Below are 20,881 nucleotides of genomic sequence, written 5' to 3' on the forward strand. Positions count from 1 at the left end.
GCCCGACTTTGTGGCTCCTCATGTTGCCTCAGGTAAATGTAGTAATGTTAATAACTCCGAGATGTGTTTTGGACAATATCTAGATTATAATGTTATTGTTTTCTCTTTTTTTCACAGAGACACAGGCGGATGAGTCTGCTCCAGAGGGGAGCTTTGGCTGCAGAACTTCTGCTGGCTCTGCAGGGGAGGAACCAGTAGATCCGGCTGGGGTCCTGTGGAAGACAGTCCAGGGCAATCCCCCTCACAGGCAGTGGCCCTCCTCACTGATCTCAATATTAAAATGGATCTGCACACTGAGATTCTGGTGAAGCTGGAAGCCAGTCTGCTACGGGTGGCGCAGGCCCTGGAGCAAAGTGCTGCGGCCAACGTGGGGCCAACATCCGGATTGCAAATGCCCTGGAGCAGCTCGTTCACCAGCAGATGTTGGAGCCGGCCTCCCTTCCTGCCGGAACATCAGGATCCTCCACCTCTGGCACAACAACAGCCATCCCTCCAAATGTGCCTATCCCTATGCCTAGTCCAGAGGCCCCAACATCTGCCTCTGGACAGGCCAGCCGAAGGACCTCCCAGACCCGTTCAGGCTCCCTCCCTACCCCGGCCAAACGGGCCAAAAGGCAATGACAGCACTGGCTAAATTTCCCACATTCCTTCTGTGTTTGCCCCATATTCCTTAATGGCCATAACCTCCCTCTCCCTTCTTGTGAATTGTTTTTAAATTTTGTTTGTTTGTGGTTTGAAAATGCCACTTTTTTTGTTTGTGCATTTCTATATTTTTTTATTTTTTTTTAGAGTTATCCATATTTTATTTTTGAAAAAAAATCACTTTAAAAAAATTGTGTATCAAAATAAAAATAATTTGAAAAACTGAAAAAATCTATTGTTAATTCATTCAAAAACTGGTTAAAAGGTAATCCCTCTAACAAAATTACAAACAATACAACGGAAATGTAAACATTATTTAAAAAAAAAAAAACATGGGTTAAAAACTATGTAGGAGTTTTAATTAACACTTATCTAAAAACAAAAGGACGATTGTTTTCTTGGCCCCTAAAAAATGAAGAAAAACAACAAACCTGTGTACAATATTGTTGCCCTAAAAAAAAAAAAAATTAAAGTTGGCAAAAACACGCAAAGGTAAAATACATTTGAAAGCTAATTGATTGTCTAACCCGGAAATTAGCAGCTGAGCAGTTCACCTGAGTACGGTTTTGTGCTAGTAACAAAAGGCTATTTGCTAAACACCTTACAAGCATTTTTGCAATTCTAAACTGATTGTTTTTGAGGCCTCAATTGATCAACCCGGAAACCATCGATGAGCCGCGGGAGGAACGAAGAGACTATGTTCATTGTGGTAGAGAATACCAGACCACAAGCTATGCGAGCAATTTGAATGGAAAGTTGATCAGACAGTGACGTAACACTTTTTCCATTCACATTGGCCGTTCGCATCAGATAATGTATGTACGCCCAAAAAACGCCTCGCCATGCCTGCGTTTTCCCATCTCCACCCCCGTCACCGCCCCAAAATGGACAGTTCTGTCAATCACATTTGACATGTCACTTCCTGTTCGCTATTCGACGAACGACTGAAAAAATGATCGTAAACAGCCGTATGCACATGCGCACTGTTACACCAACGCATGCGTGGTTTGACAACATCGGACCGCTACGAGCGTACGGCCGCTTACAAGCGGCTCTAAATGAGGGCCATAATCCCTTATTTGGACAATCTGTTACTCAAAGCGCAATCGGTATCTCTTCTAACAAGTCATGCCTTCCTGACATATCAGACTCTAATACAACACGGTTGGATAATCAACTTCACGAAATCAGATCTCAATCCATCCCAGAAGCTACTCTTTCTGGGCATGATCTTACATATGGCATCAGGAGGATCTTTTTTCCAATAGACAAAGCTCGAGATATCCGGTTGTTAGTTCAGCTGGTCCTCAGACCAAGGATGGTGTTTCTACTTCTTTGTCTGCATCTCCTGGGGAAGATGGTAGTTGCCTTCAAGGCACTACAGTTCGGCTGGTTCCACTCCAGGTTTTTTTATTTTTTTTCAGCTGGACCTACTAACACAGGGATCAGGGTCTTATCTGCTTGTACATCGACAGATCCGTCTGAGCCCAGCTACCAGAGTGGCCTTTCTCTGGTGGACACAATCCAACAATCTTTTAGTGGGCCAGAGATTCAGAGTGTGGGACTGGATCATCGTAACAATGGATTCCAGCCTTCAAGGATGGGGAGCAGTAATCCTCAATTATCACTTTCAGGGTTGATGGTCCCCTCTAGAATAGAAGTGGCCCATAAAGGTGTTCGAACTCAGAGCGATTTACAATGCTCTGATAGAAGCAATAGAGTTTATGACGACTCGTCCGGTAAGAGTGCAGTCCGACAACGCAACGGCTGTCGCGTACATCAATTGCCAAGGAGAGACTCGGAGTCGCATGGCCATGCGAGAAGTAACTCAGATCCTCCAGTGGCACGAGAGCCAGTCAGTAATCCTGTCGGTGGTATTCATCCCGGGAGTGGACAACTGGGAAGCAGATTACCTAAACCGCCAGGAAATGGAAGCTTCATCCAGATGTGTTCAACGCACTAATACATCAATGGGGATGTCCTCAGGTGGACCTCATGGGGTCACAATTGAATAGTCAGCCCCCGGTAAGAGGTGCTTTGACAGTTCCGTGGATCTACGACTTCGTTTACCTCTTTCCTCCGATTCCACTTGTTCCTTGACTGCTAAAATCCTATTGTCAGATGATCCATGGCCCCTCCCTCTGTGCCTGGATCTGCTACTGTAGGGTCCTTTCATACACCCCTACTTATCGCAGCTCTGTTTAACGGGGTGGCTCTTGAAACCGATATCCTAAGACGCAGAGGAATCCCAGACTCTGTTATTCCCACCATGCTGCACACCAGGAAGCCAGTTTCGGCTGCATATTATCATCGCATCTGGCGTTCTTCTATCTCATGGTATTCCAGTCGGGATCTTCCCTCTAGGACTTTTCGGTTGTCCCGGTTTCTGGGGTTTTTTTTTCTTCTTCAGACGGGTCTGGATTCTGGCCTTCATCTTGGAACTTTAAAGGTGCAGGTTTCTGCCCTTTCCATTTTCTTTCAATGGAAATTGGCCGTCATTCCTGAGGTGCAGACGTTTCTTCATGGTGTCTTTTGTGTGTAGCCTCCTTTTGTACATCCGATAGCTCCCTGGGACTTGAACTTAGTGCTTCTGTTTCTTCAGTCATCCATGACTGAACCTTTGGAAGAGATCGATATTAAGTACTTCTCTTCGAAGACAGTACTCCTCCTGGCTCTAGCATCGGCTCGTAGATTTTCAGAATTGAGTGCTCTGTCCTATAGGCCACCTTACCTGTTGTTTCATGCTGATAGGGCAGAACTCCGGATGGGAGCCGCCTTCCTTCCCAAGTTAGTGTTGGCTTTTCATATTAATCAGCCTATGGTGGTACCGTCTTTGGTGGAGGACTCTGGTGGTTCTTCTACCTTGGATGTGGTTAGAGCTCTCCGCATCTATGTTGACAGGACTGCTTCCCCTCTGTAAGTCTGAGTCGCTTTTTGTCTATGATGTGGTTTGGAGGGGTTGGCCAGTGTCTAAGCAGACTTTGGCATGTTGGATCCAGATGACTATTTATCAGGCTTATGTTATGGCCGACCGTCGGCCTCCTTTGTCCATTCGGCTCATTCCACACGGTCTGTGGGTGCGTCATGGGCGCCCGGTAGGGGAGCCTCCACATCACAATTGTGCCATGAGGCCACTAGGTCTTCAGGGGGTCATTCAGACCCGCTCGCGAGCGCAGGATGCTTGCAAGTGGGTCGATGTTGCCCCACTGCGCATGCGCACGACAGAGGGAGCTCCGTAGTGCGCATGCACGAGACCCGGATAGCGACGGGCTCTCCGTCGCTCCGGGTCTTGCACCAAAGGGGGCATGCTGTCGATGTTGATTGACAGCATGCCCCCTTTGGTGGGCATGCTGGGGGCGTGGCTGCCAGACGGAGGTGTTCCCATGGGAATGCCTACCATCTGAAGCCGGCCCCACTGACATCACTAGTGATGTCAGTGGGAGTGATTTTGGCTCTGATAGAGCCAAAATCACTCCAGGTCTTGCGGCAGCGAGACCCTACCACAGGGTCTCCATCGCAAGCCCGATGGTCACGATGGTCTTGACCATCGCGACCATCATCATGGACGCTCGCATAAGCTGTGGGTGGTAACCCACAGCTATGCAAGCATCCATAAGGCTGCTCCATTTTCATGTAGGAGGGCCCTGATTCAGAGCGAGCGCTCTGGTCAGAGCATCCGGCTCTGAATCAGGCCCTCAGTTCACACGTTTGTAAGGTTTTACAAATTTGATACGTTTGCTGCTTCAGCATCCACTTTTGGCCACTTTGTTCTGCAGGTGCCGCAGAGCGCTCCCACCCGTGGGGAAAACTTTGGGACGTCCCCAGCAGAAGCACCTCCAGTGTCCCCTAGTGGATATAAGAGAACCTTGGATTTTGGTACTTACTGGTAAATCCTTTTCTCTGATTCCACAGGGGACACTGGACGCCCACCACAGTGCTCTCTGCCTGCCTGTTCGGTTTGTTCAGTATGTAGTCTGTTTTGATTGTGTGTTCTCTCCCTTTTACTCAGCTTGTTCTCCATCTCCTCTCAGTCTTCATTTTCTAAACTGAGGGCTGATGGGGCATAGAGGGGGAGGAGCTTCACACTTCTGAATTATTTAAAGTGCCAGCTCCAGTTATCCATGCCTCTATACCCCAGCGTAAGCACCTCCAGTGTCCCCTGTGGAATCAGAGAAAAGGATTTACCTGTAAGTACCAAATCCCATTTTTATTTTAGGTATGCAGTAGAATATACTGTAATGGACATTTGTAGATCTAAGTTGAAAAGTGCTTTCCAGATTATTAAAACATCTATGTTTGTGAATAATGATCTATAGAAAGACTGGGTAAAACTCAGAATGGTGGATCAAAAAGAAAAAAATATAATCAACCAATATTTTTTCGTTTATGGTTATTATATTTATTGTTTCTGCATTTGTGAAAAGTGTCTATACCAGGGGTGGGCAATAAGCGGCCCTCCAGCTGTTGTTGAACTACAAATCCCAGCATGCATTGCAACATTTTTAGCATGGCCATATAGCACAATTTTGGCAGGGCATGCTGGGATGTGCAGTTTTACAACATCTGGGGGGCCGCTTATTGCCCACCGCTAATCTATACCCTACAGACATTTTATGGGCTGTACCAGTACATACTATACAATTCAAATAATTTAGCAAAAGGTTAACACAGGAGAAATGAGAGATTTCTCCAAGGCTCACCTATTTAGCATCACTTATGTCCATCCTCATAGATCTCTAAGGGGACTGAATCTTAATGCAATTTATAAAGAAAAATATGGCATCTGGAGATAATGTATGTTATTCTGTTCCTCAGAACGTCTATGCATATGTGAACTAAAGATGAGCGCTGACCCCTGTGTTTTGGTTTTGGCTCTAATTCTTCATTGTTTTGCTACAACCACCCTTAGATGTTTTTTTTTTAATTAATAGAAACAGCTAAAATCACGCAATTTGTGCCTGTTTTTGTTCCTACATTTATTATTAACCTCAATAACAATAATTTCCAGTCAATGTTCAACTTTCAACATGGCACGTAGAGGAAACAGAGTGGTACTGTAGTGGCAGACAGGATGGCAGTTTAATAAACTATATGACCCCAGAGAAACCAATAATGTTTTTATTATTTAAGAACTAGATTCGAGGCATAAGGGAGATATAGTATGTTTGTAATTGAAAGCAGGTAAGGGAAGTAAGGCATGTAAGAGATGCTGTCTGTGACCATAAACATTTATAAACATTTTCAGCATTCAGCAACAGCATGTTGAAGATTTCAGTGGCTGGGCAGTTCAACTTCCAACATGGCACTTTTAGGAAACAGAGTGGCACTGCAGCGGCAAATGGGATGGCAGTTTAATAAACTATATGAACAATAATGTTTTCATTAATCAAGAACTAGGTCAGAGGCCTGAGAGAGTTGGAGTATGTAGACAGGGAAAAGAAGGAATTATTTATTACTGAGTTAATTTAATGATTTGCTTAGGGGGCATTGGGGACAGTATCAATTAATCAATGATTCATTGATTTTTTATGGTCTTTTCTTTCCTCAGTTGTTTCTTAAACAGGCTACAGCTCTCAATGTAGGCCTCATACCTGTTACTTTTAATTAATTAATAAATGAATGAATGAATAAATCAATAAATCATACTGGTGTTCTTTTTTCTTGTCAGTTGCAGCAAAATTGTCCTTTTGAAAAAAGAAAAAGAACACGCACAGTTTAGCAAATCAAGCACTTCAGCAACAGGGACTGCCAATTTTGTGGGTTAAGTGCTTGGTTTGGTTGGGCCCCCACAAAGCAGGCTACTAATGGGCAGCTAACTGTGTTGTTAATGATGTCCTTAAGGCAGCTAACAACCATAATTAAAAGAAAAGTGGTGAAAGATTGAATTGTCCTAGGACCCTCTCTCCCACCCTTATGTTGTATATTATAAAAGACATGCATAGTTTAACAAACCAATCACTTCAACATCAGGGACTGCCACTTTTGTAGCTGGAGTGCTTGGATTGTTTGGGTTCCTACAAAACAAGCTACTAATGGGCAGCTAATAGTTTTTGCAATGATCTGTGTATAAGCAAAATGTCATCATCATTATCATCATCATCCTCATCCTTATCAATGTGTTTATCATCTTCACACAATATATATTCAATTACTGGAAAAGGTCTTCCTTATAGAATTTCTAGTTAATTTTGATAAACATCATATTTTCCACATTTTGAGGAAATATCCTCTTATACCAATTGCTGATAAGATTCCAGGCTGTGCTGAAAACTTCTCTAAGTACACACTGGATGGTGAGCAGCTTAAGAAAAGCAAAGCCAGTTTGTACAAGAGACTCAAAATTGCCTTTTTGTCCACCCGGTAGTCAAAAGGACTGTCTAACATGCCTATTAGTACAATGTAATTTAAAAAAATCCTCCACCATAATTTGGATGGTGACCATATCATATGGAGTTATGGTAGAGGTGCCACTAAGTTTGAGCATTTCTTTTTTACCTAACCAGATGTCATAATGTTGTGATACCTCATCTGCATCACCAGTGGGTCTTTTGGGAAAGCTCAATTTTTTTCTGGCAGCAACAGTTGCCTAAGAAACTAAAGGAGGATATGATATCATGTCATTTGTCACTAGAGCTGACAACTTGCTCACCAAGAGATCTTTGCATCTCTTAAGATCTGTGTTAGTTAGCAAGAAAGACATGATGTATAACCTAAACCAAAGATCAAGCACATTTGCCAAAATGCAGTGATCCAATTTCTAGATGTTGATGACGCCTGGATCCAGGCAAAGCAAATAAAGGACTTGATCTACAAGTCCAACATACTTACAGAATTGCTTTGATTCATCTCCTCCTTCAGTTTTTCTAGTTGCTTTTCCATAAGTCTCATTAGGGGAATCACCTGACTCAATCTGGCAGTGTCAAAATCACTTTACAGGTGACTACTTCGATAGGTTTCAGCATCTTGCTCAACACAGAAAGTATTCTCCACTCTTCTGGATTAAGGTACATCCTCCCTATGTCATGGCTTGTTATGTAGGTATGGCTGCCTTGTTGCTGTTCCTCCATTCTCTGAAGCATATAAAGGGTGGAGTTCCATCTTATTACTATCTCTTCTTCAGTTGATGTCATGGCAAATTTTACTTTTCTTGCAGCCACTGCAATCTTCTACATGCAGTTACTGAATGTCGAAGATGTCCCGAAATTTTTTGGGCCACAGCATCTCCTGCACTCAGCTGTTATTTTTATTTATTTTTTAAATCACCAAATTGATTGTGTGAGCAAAACATGGGATGTGTTCAAATTCGCCCAGCTGTAATGCTCCCACAATATTTGTGGCATTATTAGAAATCACAAATCCCTAGGAGTGTCCAAGCAAGGTAAACAATTTTTCAATGACATTTATTTATTAATTATTTAATACCAGTTATTTGTATAGTGCACACATGTTCTGCAGCTCTTTACAGAGAACATTTTTGGCCATTCACATCAGTCCCTGACCCAGTGGTGTTTACAACCTATATTCCTACCATATTATCATGCAAATACTTAGTCAGTGCTATAAGGCAGTAATGCTGACCATTACATCATCTGTGCTGCCCATCCCTGTGTTTTTCTACGAGGTTGACACCAGTATGCCTGCTAGTAGAGCTGGTGATACAGAGAGTTGCCTGTCTGGGAAAGAGCTAGCATTTTGTGCTACCTACTGCTGCTGCAGCTAAAAGCAATACACCCAAAGGGCTGTCACAGTTGTGTAATCTTTAATTTGACCAGTACCTCTTGTCCACCTATCTGTGGTTTAGTGGACAGTGAGTATATTGGCAATTTGTAGGCCAATAATTTCAATTTTTTAAGGCCTGATACAGGTGAGGAATTGCTTTTCTAATAAAAAGGAATCAAGGTGGGATTTGGAATTGGGGTCAAAGGACCTCAATTCATTGTCTAAAACATGATGCAAATGGGAGATATTCAATGCAGATCTAATATTAGATTAGCCATCATGGCATTAGTGGTCCACTGAGCGATTGTTTAACAGTCAATACTTTTTTTAAACTACTACTAGTAGTCTTCTTGGTCCCCATTTGATATGAAGATCCACATTAGCAGTAGCAGGCCTAGTGCTCATGGATTCTTCTAAGGAATCCTGGAGAAGGAAGGACTCAGCCTTAGCAAGTTGGATGCAGGACTACCTATGATCAGTAGTGAGGATATTGATGACAAAGGTGTTGGAGGTGGAGATTGCAGTTGCAAGGACTTAGCTGAGAGAAGCTGATGCTGGACTGAATGTAGTTACTTTTTTAACATGCTGCAAATTATGTACCATAATAGCAAGGATGTTCCAAGATGGTTAAGGTCCCTACCTCTTTTTACAAATGCTACAAATGGCAAGACAATTGTTTTTAGGATTTGGATAAAAATAATTCCACACATAAAAGGTGGATTTTTTCATCTTATGCACAGGCATGACAATGGCCTTCTTCTGATGACAAGCAGGAACTGTTTCCATTGGTGCCTCACTTACACAAACAACATCCTCATCATCCACATCTTCACTAGCGCTGGATCCTCTATTCAAATATCCCCCTCATCCTGTTGCACTGCTGTAGTAGCATCCTCAGTTTCTAGGTAAGCATCTTTTTGCCTTGTTTTGCTGATCCCCATATTTGCAGAGAGTGCAAAAATAGTCGAAGGAGGATTCTCTATGAATATAGTAACAGAAAGGTCAGGCTCACGTACAGCACCTACGGACATACTTAGGGGTAAATTTACTAAGGTGAGAGATGTTGCCCATAGCAACCAATCAGATTCTACTTAACATTTAACTGGCACCTTCCAGAAGATAATAGCTAGAACCTGACTGGTTGCTATGGGCAACATCACTTTTTCTAAAAACTCTCAGTTTCATAAATTTATCCTTTAGACTCTCCTCGTGGATTTATGACTTTTATGAACACAGTTTGTTTTACTGCCTTTAGTATATTTTTACAGCACTGATTTGGAAGGGTTTTTTTCACTTCTTCTAGACAGTTTTGTATCTTTATATGAGGCAGAAGAAGATGCCTGACTGATAGCAGTTGTAGAACCACTACTGAGAAATAAAGGACAAGGCTTCATCCTTTTCTTGTCACCACATGTGGTTAATGGCATGTTGGCAATTCTATGTTTTTCTGCAACAAACTTTCCCTTTAAAGAGGTGTTTTTCTTTAGCAATGTAAACTATTGTTTTGATTTCACATGCCCTGACTGAAACCATCAGTGAAGGACTAGTATCTTTAGTGAAGGACTAGTATCATCATGACTGGTAGCAGCAGCTGCATCACTAGTATATGTTTCCTGCTACTGCTCTTATATCAACTGTTTGTGGTCCATATCGATGTACAATACATTGTACAAAACATAACAATTTTTTTTTATTTCGTCACTATTAATAACAACTCACACTGCAGAGTCACACAGTGCTTATATTTATAAATGCAGTGCAACACCTACAGCACACACTAGTTGTATAAAAAATGTTATTTTATGTCACTAATGACAACTCACACTGAAGAGTAGCATAGTGCTTATATTCTTGAATGCAGTGCAGAACCTACAGCATACACAAATAGGATAAAAAAACAATACATTTATTTTTTATTTTGTGTCACTATCAATGCCAACTCACACAGTGGAGTCACACAGTGCTTATATTTATGGACGCAGTGTGGCACCTACAACATACACAAGTTGTACAAAAACACAGCAACTTTTTTCAATTATAACAAATTTTGTGGGCACTAGCTTTCACTTTGTACTAAAAAAAGGGTTAATACTGCCATGTATTAGGAGCAGCTCTGTGCTGCAATGTATATACTAGGCAGTAGGCACACAATGACATAAAACACCATTGTACAGTGCACCTAGGGTTATTGCTGCCCTATATTGTGCTCCAGGTAGCAATGTAGACATTAGGCATGACAGTGACAAAAATACCCAGTGTGGGTAATGGGTTAATGCTGTACTGTGTGCAGTTGTGCACCAAGGGTTAATGCTGTAGTATTGCAGATCTAAGCTACTAACAGCACCACTGCAACACTGACAAAATACAATAGTAATATATATAGATGTTACTACACTAGAAAAATAAAAATCAATGTTTTGTTAAATGCCTACATAATAAAACTCAGTATTTCTTTAGGATGCTACTGCTCATCAAACAGAATTCCTGAAAGGTGAGAGCCAAGAGGACTCCTCACTCCTCCTTTAACAGTTAGCATCCAACATGTCCGGCGCTTGCTATGATCTGGTACCCAAATCACCACGGGAGGGGCTTATATCAGATCCAAAAGATGCCCAATCTAACACCAATAAGATGAACTTTTGCCTCATTTTGGGATCTTAGACAGATTGGAAGACCTGAGCCAGGACTCCCATTGGAATAATAGTTTTTGGGTGGGTTTGGTTCTCTCAAAACCAAACCCATTTACATATGTACCTACTATTTTGCTCTGACTCTTTGCTACCATAGGACAGATTTGGTTATTTTACAGGGCTTCAAAAGGAGCCCTGGATTGCAAAATTGCAGTGCTACTAACATTTGTAAGCAGTGATCTATATTGCTAATTAGCACCAAATATTAATAGAGTAAATAGTCTCCTATATATTATCATATGTACCCATAAAGAAAATACTGACATTGAAACTCTTGCTTTGGATTTCCGTAAAACCAAACATATCCAAATTTTAGGGATATGAGTGGAACAAGTCATAAATTGGGTCTTCCCACCATGTTTTGATCTCAGAAGGAGGAAAAACATATTTTTCCCAGAAATGTTCAATCTTGCTTGTTTTGGATTTTATATAAGAGTCATTCTCTTGTGATAAGGCTCCATTTCACACAGGAGAGTGGATAAAGAGGGTGTGGGACTGCGGGCTGTAGCAGTGCTAAGAAAAATACCATCAGGATGCCATTAGGACTTAGAGTTGTAGTAGGTAGATGGAGTAGGTGCCTGGGAAGGGTACAGGCATCTTTGTTAGTGTGTGTTTGTTTGTCAGACACAATAGCTGCAGCTCAGTGCACTGCAGTGCAAACTGTAAACAGGCTACTGTGTGTTTGTCACACACCAGTAACACTGACTACAATCCATTGCTGAAAAAACATAATGGACTTGCCAGGGGCAGATCTAGACTGTTTTTTTAGGGGTTGGGATTTAATGATTAATTCTGACTCCTCCTCTTTCCCGTTCTGGAACCTCCCCTTTCTGGTCCTAGCTCCTCCCCTTCACATGTGTTTTTTTGCCACATTGACTATTACAATTCATATATGTTTATGTATTCACTATATGTGAATACACCATTTTAGCACCAGCAGTCATCTCCCTGCTCCCCCTCCTCCATCTGTCTGAGGGCTACAGAAGCCATCCACCCCCCTCTGTGCAGGGGCAGAAACAATCATCTCCCTGCTCCCCCCTCCCTCTATCTGAGGGCAGCAGAAGCCATCCCCCCTCCCTTATGTGCAGGGTAGAAGCAGCCATCACCCTGCTTCTCCCTTCCAAGCCATCTCCCTGCTTCCCCCTTCCCTCTGTCCAAGGACAGCAGAAACCATGCCCCCCACTTACCTGTCTGTGAGAGTGCATAAGTAGTGGGCTAGGATGGAGGCGTCTCTCTGCACAGGGACAGTAGCGCACAGACAGCGCCACTGTGCAGTGTGCAGGGCTGACAGTCTCCAGCCAATCCTGCTGTAGGAGCAGCAGGGTGTGAGGAGCTGGCTGTAATCTCTTCATCACCAGCTCCCAGATGACAGCCTGTCAATGACACACACCCCCTGACTGGGAGGCGTGCGTGCACTTACAAAGCTCCAATCACAGCATCGCACAGCCTTTATCATATCTCTCCTCTGAATGATGCAGAGGAGAGAGATGATAAAGTATGGACTGTGCTAGGGGGGCAATCTCTCCAAATCCCCCCCTGGATCCACCACTGGGACTTGCATATGTTTTCTAATATTTCTAAACTGCAATATGTAATATATATCTTTTGTGTATGTGGGCGACAACGTGGTTTCAACTACAATTTTATTTCTCAAAAAAATATTGTGCTATGTCTGAGGTGGCTACTCTCCAGTTCAAAGAAGACCTCTTTTCCTGTATTTTTCTAAAAAGTAATTGAAAAAAACATGTTGCTGTTTTTTTTTTTAAACCTGAAACTTCTGTTCATGTTTATGCATGATATTTAAAAGGACAGTGCTTTTACAAGCAATATGCGGCTAGTGAAAGCACTGCTATTTTAAATATTGGGAATAAACACAAACAGAAGTGTTGGGTTTTACAACCTGATACTTCATAAATAAACCCCATAGTATTTTATAATCATTCAATTAACAACCTATTTGTTTAAGTGTATATTTCATATAGGCAGGCAGAATATATTATTGCACTTAGTGGAGGCGAGTGGATGTGTGCATGCCAAAAATAGGTAAACAGTGTCACAAAGAAAAATATTTTTTTGCGGTTACCAACAAAAATCTCCAGTCTTTAACTGCAGGGTAAAGGTAACAGACCTTCCTTACCCTATCTCATTCTACATTCACTTGGTGTGTTGGTGGTAAAGTTCAATTACAACAGCTTTACTCCTGCCCTGGTGTAAAAAATAAAAATTTTCATGGATAAGTCAACAGAAGAGCATGAACAATGCAGTACCGGTGCTGGCAGTCATGGGACTTCAACATCTACTAAAGGAGGTCAAGGAAAAATAAGGTGTTAATGGCACCTCAAATCTAAGGAGTATTTCACAATCATAAAGAAAACATCACCTCTAACTATGAAAGAAAAATTTACTGCAAAACATTTCAATTTTGAACTCGGATTTAAAAACCAAATCTTGGGTGGTTTGGATTGCCTTTATGACCATCCATCATGATTTCAGGTGGATTGTACAAGAACAAAAACAGGTATTGTTCCCGTAACTGCTCTTTCATGCACTAGAATGACTAATGCAGTAGCAGGGGCAAACACAATCAGGCATCTTCTGTGATGTTGCATGCACCACCTTCTCATCCTACATGCATTTACACGTGTTACCTTTAAAACAGGCAAATTAGTGCACAAAAAAACAAGGCTGAAGAACAAACTGTGTGTTCCCAAACTTCACAAATCTCTGAGGATAGTCTAAGGGTGTCCACAAGTGCTATGTGTGAGTCTGATATTTCTGATTCTTACAATAATCATAGAGAAGCCTCTTCTCACCCTTTCTGAACCCTCTGCAAATGTGAGGATGAGTAGTAGTAAAATAAATGTTTAAGACATATACATTGAGAATGTTACTGTTGAAGTGCAACATGATGAGGGGATAATAGTGTATCTGATGCTTATAAGGATGTTGAAGATGAATGTGTTGGTCAAGAATAGTTGAAAACATTCAGGAGGAGGATTTTGCTGTTTGTGTCAAAATCAGCCACTAGTCGCAAAAGTCCCTGTCAGTGATGATATGAAGAAGGATATTGTCATGTCTGGGCATATTACTAAAAAAAAGCCAACTCTTCAATCTGGAATATTTTTCCCATATTTTGACGTCATGTGTCAAGGCATCTATACATTGCAGCAAGTTCATGCAAATTCGTTATCAAAAATGGAAAACTCATGTATAATAACAAGCAGTCCAGCATCAGCTAACAGCAACATGGATATATCTAAGCACATGCAAACTATGCCAACAATTTCATCATCAACCTCCTCATTAATGGTCTGAGATACTGTAGTCCTCCTGTATCCAATTTTTAAAAGTAAACTGACTGTTCCCCTATTTAGGATTCCCAAGAAGAATCCTTGCACAAGAGGGCTGCTGGGGGTGAATTTTCATCACAGAAAGGGCCAAAAATGACTGGTATTATCAAACTATTGACTGTGAAATAATCATTTGCAAGAGGAATCAAGTTTGAGAGCTACCATACTGTTACACAGTAGATCACTGAAGCCATGATGGGTTCAATATGTTAGCATTAGATCTGCATCCAATATCTGCCACCAATGCATCTGGTTTTAGATGATTAGTTGTAGTCCCGTGTACCAGGAAGTTAAAATAAAAGTTATTATTTGACTATGAAATGTCATTGTACAGACTATCCATTTATCTACAGAAATGTGGACAGGTGGTATTGGCCAAACTAAAGATTAAATTACTATGACAGCCCACGGGGTGGGTGTTCTGCCTTCAGTAGCAGCAGTATTTAACACAAAATGCCAGCTAATTCATAGGATATGCTGGCTATTGCTTGTAAAATTTCTGGGCATATTCAAAATTCAGCAACCACATATAGAAGATTGCTGCAGTTGCAACAATAGTATAATTTGCCATGCCATCAACTGAAGCAAGAGTTAGTAACCAGGTGGAATTCCACCCTTTATATGCTTAAGCGACTGGAGGAACATACACAAGTCATCATAATTTACACATCAAGCCATGAGAAAGGGAGAAGGAGGACAAGTTACCACCTTATTGTAGCACACTGGAGAATACTATTGGTTTTATGCAAGCTACTGAAACCATATAAAATTGTATCCAATGAAGTGAGTTCTTCCTAAGTCAGGTCATACCCTTATTTATACTACTAGAAAGGCAGCTAGAGAAGCTGAAGGAAAGAGATGAAACAAAGCAATTTTGCTTAGTATTTGAGATTTGTAGCTCAAGTGCTTTATTTGCTTCACAAGGACCAAAGTATTTGGTACATTTTTCAATTGGATCACTACATTTTGGCAACCATATCATAGGTTTAAGTCCTATCTAACATCTTTCTTTCCAAATGACACAGATATTAGAAGATGAAAAGAGTTCCTTGCAAGCAATCTATCAACTCAAGGATCACATGACATGATGTATCCTACTTCAGCTTCTCCTGCAAATGCTGCAGCCAGAAAAAAATAGAATTTATTTAAGAGACTTACTGTTGATGATGGTAAGTCAACTCAGAGAGAAACATTATGACATATGGTCAGGCTTAAATAATTGCCTACATATATTGAGATCTCTGCCATGACTCAATCTGATACAGTAAACATAATTAGAATGGTGGAAGATGACTTTAATAAGCATGTACAAATTAGCATGTCACACAGTCCCTTTAAATACTGGGATGGAAAAAAAAGCAAATTGGAGCCCTTTGTACAAACTAATTTTGGTGTACATAAGATGCCCACCCTCCAATGTATCTTTAGAAAAACTGTTTAGCACAGCCAGGAACCTTGTGAGCAACTAGTGTAGAAGACTACTTCCAAAATATGTGAAAAAACTGATGTTCATGATAATGAACTACAAATTCAAAGAGTAGAAATACTATAGCCCGCCAATTACAAACAGAGACTTCTCTAATGGTGGATGAACTAATATTGTGTGATGATGATGATATAATCATATAAATAATAATTTTTGACTTTGACTAGGCTGCTTCTCTTCCTTGAATCTTTTGTATTATGCTGAATTGTGCTTATTTGCTGTTTGGATTAAATTTCCATTAAAAAAATTTCACTGGGATTTTGGAAGTTGTGTTTTAATAGTCTTTTCCATGTCTCTGATTTACTTTTCTTTACAGTTATTACTGTTAGCAATCAATCAATCAATCAATCAATTAATCTTTGCTAAAACTGGCTTCCACTACATATATACTCCTCCATTTACCTGTGTTGTCTCAGGCCTCTAATCTAGTTTTTGATTAATGAAAACATTCTATAGGATCATATAGTTTATTAAACTGCTATCCTCTCTGCCACTGCGGTGCTACTTTGTTTCATAGATGTGCTACACAATATTTTTTTAAAACTGCCATGTGCTTGTGCTGCTGCTCTGTCGCTTAGTCTAGCCAGCCAGCTTTTGCAGCCTTTGGTCAATATTGGAGAAAACAATGCTGGGATGTGGTCAAAATGACTGGAAATAACTGGAAATTAATATGATTAATGATATTGATATTGTAGGAGCACAATCAGGTCCACATTTAGCTGTTTTTAGAAATTTTAAAGAAATGCTAAATCAAAACCAATGCATAATGAAGATTTAGAACCAAAACACAGGGGTCCGTGCACATCTCCAATTGAAAACATGAGAATATGAAGCTGTGCAAAACCAGTTTATAACAGAGGAACATGTCATTCAACATTCTTAAATCCCTTGTATTCAAGAAGTATAAGCACTGTAATTATTTGTCTGAAATGTAATAGGAAAGCTTCTGCCTGTGAACCAAATGTGGCTATTATTATTATTTTTAAATTTTATTTTTAAGATGCCACATAGTGTATGCAATGCCATACCAGGTATATGCAGTAATAGGATATATGAGCATAAATGCAAAATGCAATGGAAGTTCAAAGCATAAGTACATAACAAAAATACCAAACTATATGTTACAATTTAGGTAGAACAGGTTGCACGTTTTGGGCAACTTGCTGAAGCTAGCAGGAACATATAGGAGTTACTGTGTTTCCCTATGAATAGCACTCAACATGAAAGAAAAGATAATTGCAGGAGTAGACAGACTTAGTCTATAACGCTTTGGGTTATTGCCTCCATTGAATAAGTCAAGGAGAATGGTGACTAATTGTCGAGAGAACAGTAGAAAAAGTGACTGCATACATTGCTGGCATAGATGTTTTCACCACAATAGATGTAAACTGTGGATTCATGTAAATACAATTTAATGAAGTATCATTCAAGCTTATTTAATTTTAATTTATGTCCATGCAGGTATGTCTTTATGTGAATGTCATAGGAAATTTTGATAGGAAATCAAGTCTTCCAGCGATATACTGTATGTAGCATGGTATGGGGTTGCTCCATGCAAGAACATGATGAATGCTTTCACTGAGTTCTTCCACTGATAAATGCAATTACACTTAAACTGAACCCTAAGAAATGATAATTCAGTGAATAAGGGGATTTCCTACTTGGGGTTTGGTATAATTAGTCAACATGTATAATGTCAACCATCATAATTTAAACTACAGCATGTCAACAGTTACTCCATGTTGACAGAACACGTGTCAACATTGTAGCAGAAAAAGCAGATTTTGGTGTCCGCATGGGCATAACATGTAACTTGCCCTTTTTTACTTGGTTGTAATGTTATTCATGTATGAAGGGTGACAAAACTTTGAAGATGAACAAGCAAAAGTTTAACCAAAGGATATAGGAAATTCTGCTTCCCTTTTAGCTATAATTGTGTCAACTTGTATATCCCACATAAGACGGATGTCCAGGGAAATTACCTGACCATTGGCCAGATCCATGCTAACACCAGTGATAAAAAGCCCTGTGTCCTATTTAGAGATGGAGATCAAAGAATTGTTGTTTATGCCAACAGACATTCAGGCTTCAGAGGTGTATGTTTAATCACTTAATCCATGTGCATGTTTATTGACCTAAACTCACTTCTCAAACTTCTGAAAGGGCTTAAAAGTAATTAAGAACCCCTGCCCAAATGATAGAGAGACCCTGGAGCCCCAGCTACAGTGACAATACCTCTGAGCTGACAAGGGTTAAAATCACCCAGGGAGGGGGGTTGGGGGGGTGAAGGCTGGAGAGCAGTATAAGACTGTGATACACTTGTAGTGCAGTATTAATTTTCTGAGAGGCTATTGTGAGGTACAGATTGATATGGAGTTCCACATTGGGACTGCCTCATCCAGAGCAACCCAAGTCAAACTGTGTGGTTTGTTTCTTCCCTTTTATTTTATTAATTGGAATTGTGAGTAATTTGTGTGAACCCCTTTATTTAATATTATTATAATCTTGTAACTAAGCTTTGAAGATATTTCTGAACTAAAACTTTAATTCTAGTTCTGGAACTGTGTTTTTATTACCCAAGGCCTCATTTGGCCCATGTTACCTATTTTTACTAAGTGTGCATAATCATATAGCAGGTAAGAGCGAAGGCTTACCCTGTATTTAATACTAAAGTTCCTCTTTGCCAGTGGCAGTTGTTTGGTTTATTTAACCACACATATTCAAGTAACCAGTATAAGTCATGGGCGGCAATTCTCAGATTGGCGTATCTGGAGAGATTGGCCGGCGGTCCATGACAAACATGTTCATAATACCAACATGCACAATGTGAACCTGAAACATGTAGATGCTGCCATAAAGTTGGAATGTTCATACTTAACAATAGTGCTAACTCTAACCTGAATGCTAACCCTAACCATAACCTAAATGCTCTCACCCTAACAATTCTATTGTCAACATTTTGACAATGTAGACATACTGTATATGCTATGTTGACATTTTATCAGATGTAAACATGTTGAATGTAAATATTTTGTAGATGTCAATTTGATGATTTGTGTAAATGGTCATCAAAAGTTTTCATGACTGTCTTACCAGTCTCATGAAATGTTTGTACATGACATATAATCATTCTGTGCCATGATGTATGAGCTAGTAGTCAATTTTAGAATTATGTTATGCAGTCAAAAGCTCATCACACTGTATAAACTCCTGCCTTGGTGTAAAAAATAAAAACTTTCATGGATAAGTCAACAGAAGAGCATGAGCAATGCAGTACCGGTGCTGGCAGTCATGGGACTTCAACATCTACTAAAGGAGGTCAAGGAAAAATAAGGTGTTAATGGCACCTCAAATCTAAGGAGTATTTCACAATCATAAAGAAAACATCACCTCTAACTATGAAAGAAAAATTTACTGCAAAACATTTCAATTTTGAACTCGGATTTAAAAACCAAATTTTGGGTGGTTTGGATTGCCTTTATGACCATCCATCATGATTTCAGTTGGATTGTACAAGAACAAAAACAGGTATTGTTCCCGTAACTGCTCTTTCATGCACTAGAATGACTAATGCAGTAGCAGGGGCAAACACAATCAGGCATCTTCTGTGATGTTGCATGCACCACCTTCTCATCCTACATGCATTTACACATGTTACCTTTAAAACAGGCAAATTAGTGCACCAAAAAACAAGGCTGAAGAACAAACTGTGTGTTCCCAAACTTCACAAATCTCTGAGGATAGTCTAAGGGTGTCCACAAGTGCTATGTGTGAGTCTGATATTTCTGATTCTTACAATAATCATAGAGAAGCCTCTTCTCACCCTTTCTGAACCCTCTGCAAATGTGAGGATGAGTAGAAGTAAAATAAATGTTTAAGACATATACATTGTGAATGTTACTGTTGAAGTGCAACATGATGAGGGGATAATAGTGTATCTGATGCTTATAAGGATGTTGAAGATGAATGTGTTGGTCAAGAATAGTTGAAAACATTCAGGAGGAGGATTTTGCTGTTTGTGTCAAAATCAGCCACTAGTCGCAAAAGTCCCTGTCAGTGATGATATGAAGAAGGATATTGTCATGTCTGGGCATATTACTAAAAAAGCCACCTCTTCAATCTGGAATATTTTTCCCATATTTTGACATCATGTGTCAAGGCATCTATACATTGCAGCAAGTTCATGCAAATTCGTTATCAAAAATGGAAAACTCATGAATAATAACAAGCAGTCCAGCATCAGCTAACAGCAACATGGATATATCTAAGCACATGCAAACTATGCCAACAATTTCATCATCAACCTCCTCATTAATGGTCTGAGATACTGTAGTCCTCCTGTATCCAATTTTTAAAAGTAAACTGACTGTTCCCCTATTCAGGTTTCCCAAGAAGAATCCTTGCACAAGAGGGCTGCTGGGGGTGAATTTTCATCACAGAAAGGGCCAAAAATGACTAGTATTATCAAACTATTGACTGTGAAATAATCATTTGCAAGATGAATCAAGTTTGAGAGCTACCATACTGTTACACAGTAGATCACTGAAGCCATGATGGCTTCAATATGTTAGCATTAGATCTGCATCCAATATCTGCCACCAATGCATCTGGTTTTAGATGATTAGTTGTAGTCCCGTGTACCAGGAAGTTAAAATAAAAGTTATTATTTGACTATGAAATGTCATTGTACAGACTATCCATTTATCTACAGAAATGTGGACAGGTGGTATTGGCCAAACTAAAGATTAAATTACTATGACAGCCCACGGGGTGGGTGTTCTGCCTTCAGTAGCAGCAGTATTTAACACAAAATGCCAGCTAATTCATAGGATATGCTGGCTATTGCTTGTAAAATTTCTGGGCATATTCAAAATTCAGCAACCACATATAGAAGATTGCTGCAGTTGCAACAATAGTATAATTTGCCATGCCATCAACTGAAGCAAGAGTTAGTAACCAGGTGGAATTCCACCCTTTATATGCTTAAGCGACTG

The sequence above is a fragment of the Taudactylus pleione genome, unplaced genomic scaffold (assembly GCF_031769625.1).
Source record: "Taudactylus pleione unplaced genomic scaffold, aTauple2 ptg000007l, whole genome shotgun sequence".
In the NCBI taxonomy this organism is placed as follows: domain Eukaryota; kingdom Metazoa; phylum Chordata; class Amphibia; order Anura; family Myobatrachidae; genus Taudactylus; species Taudactylus pleione.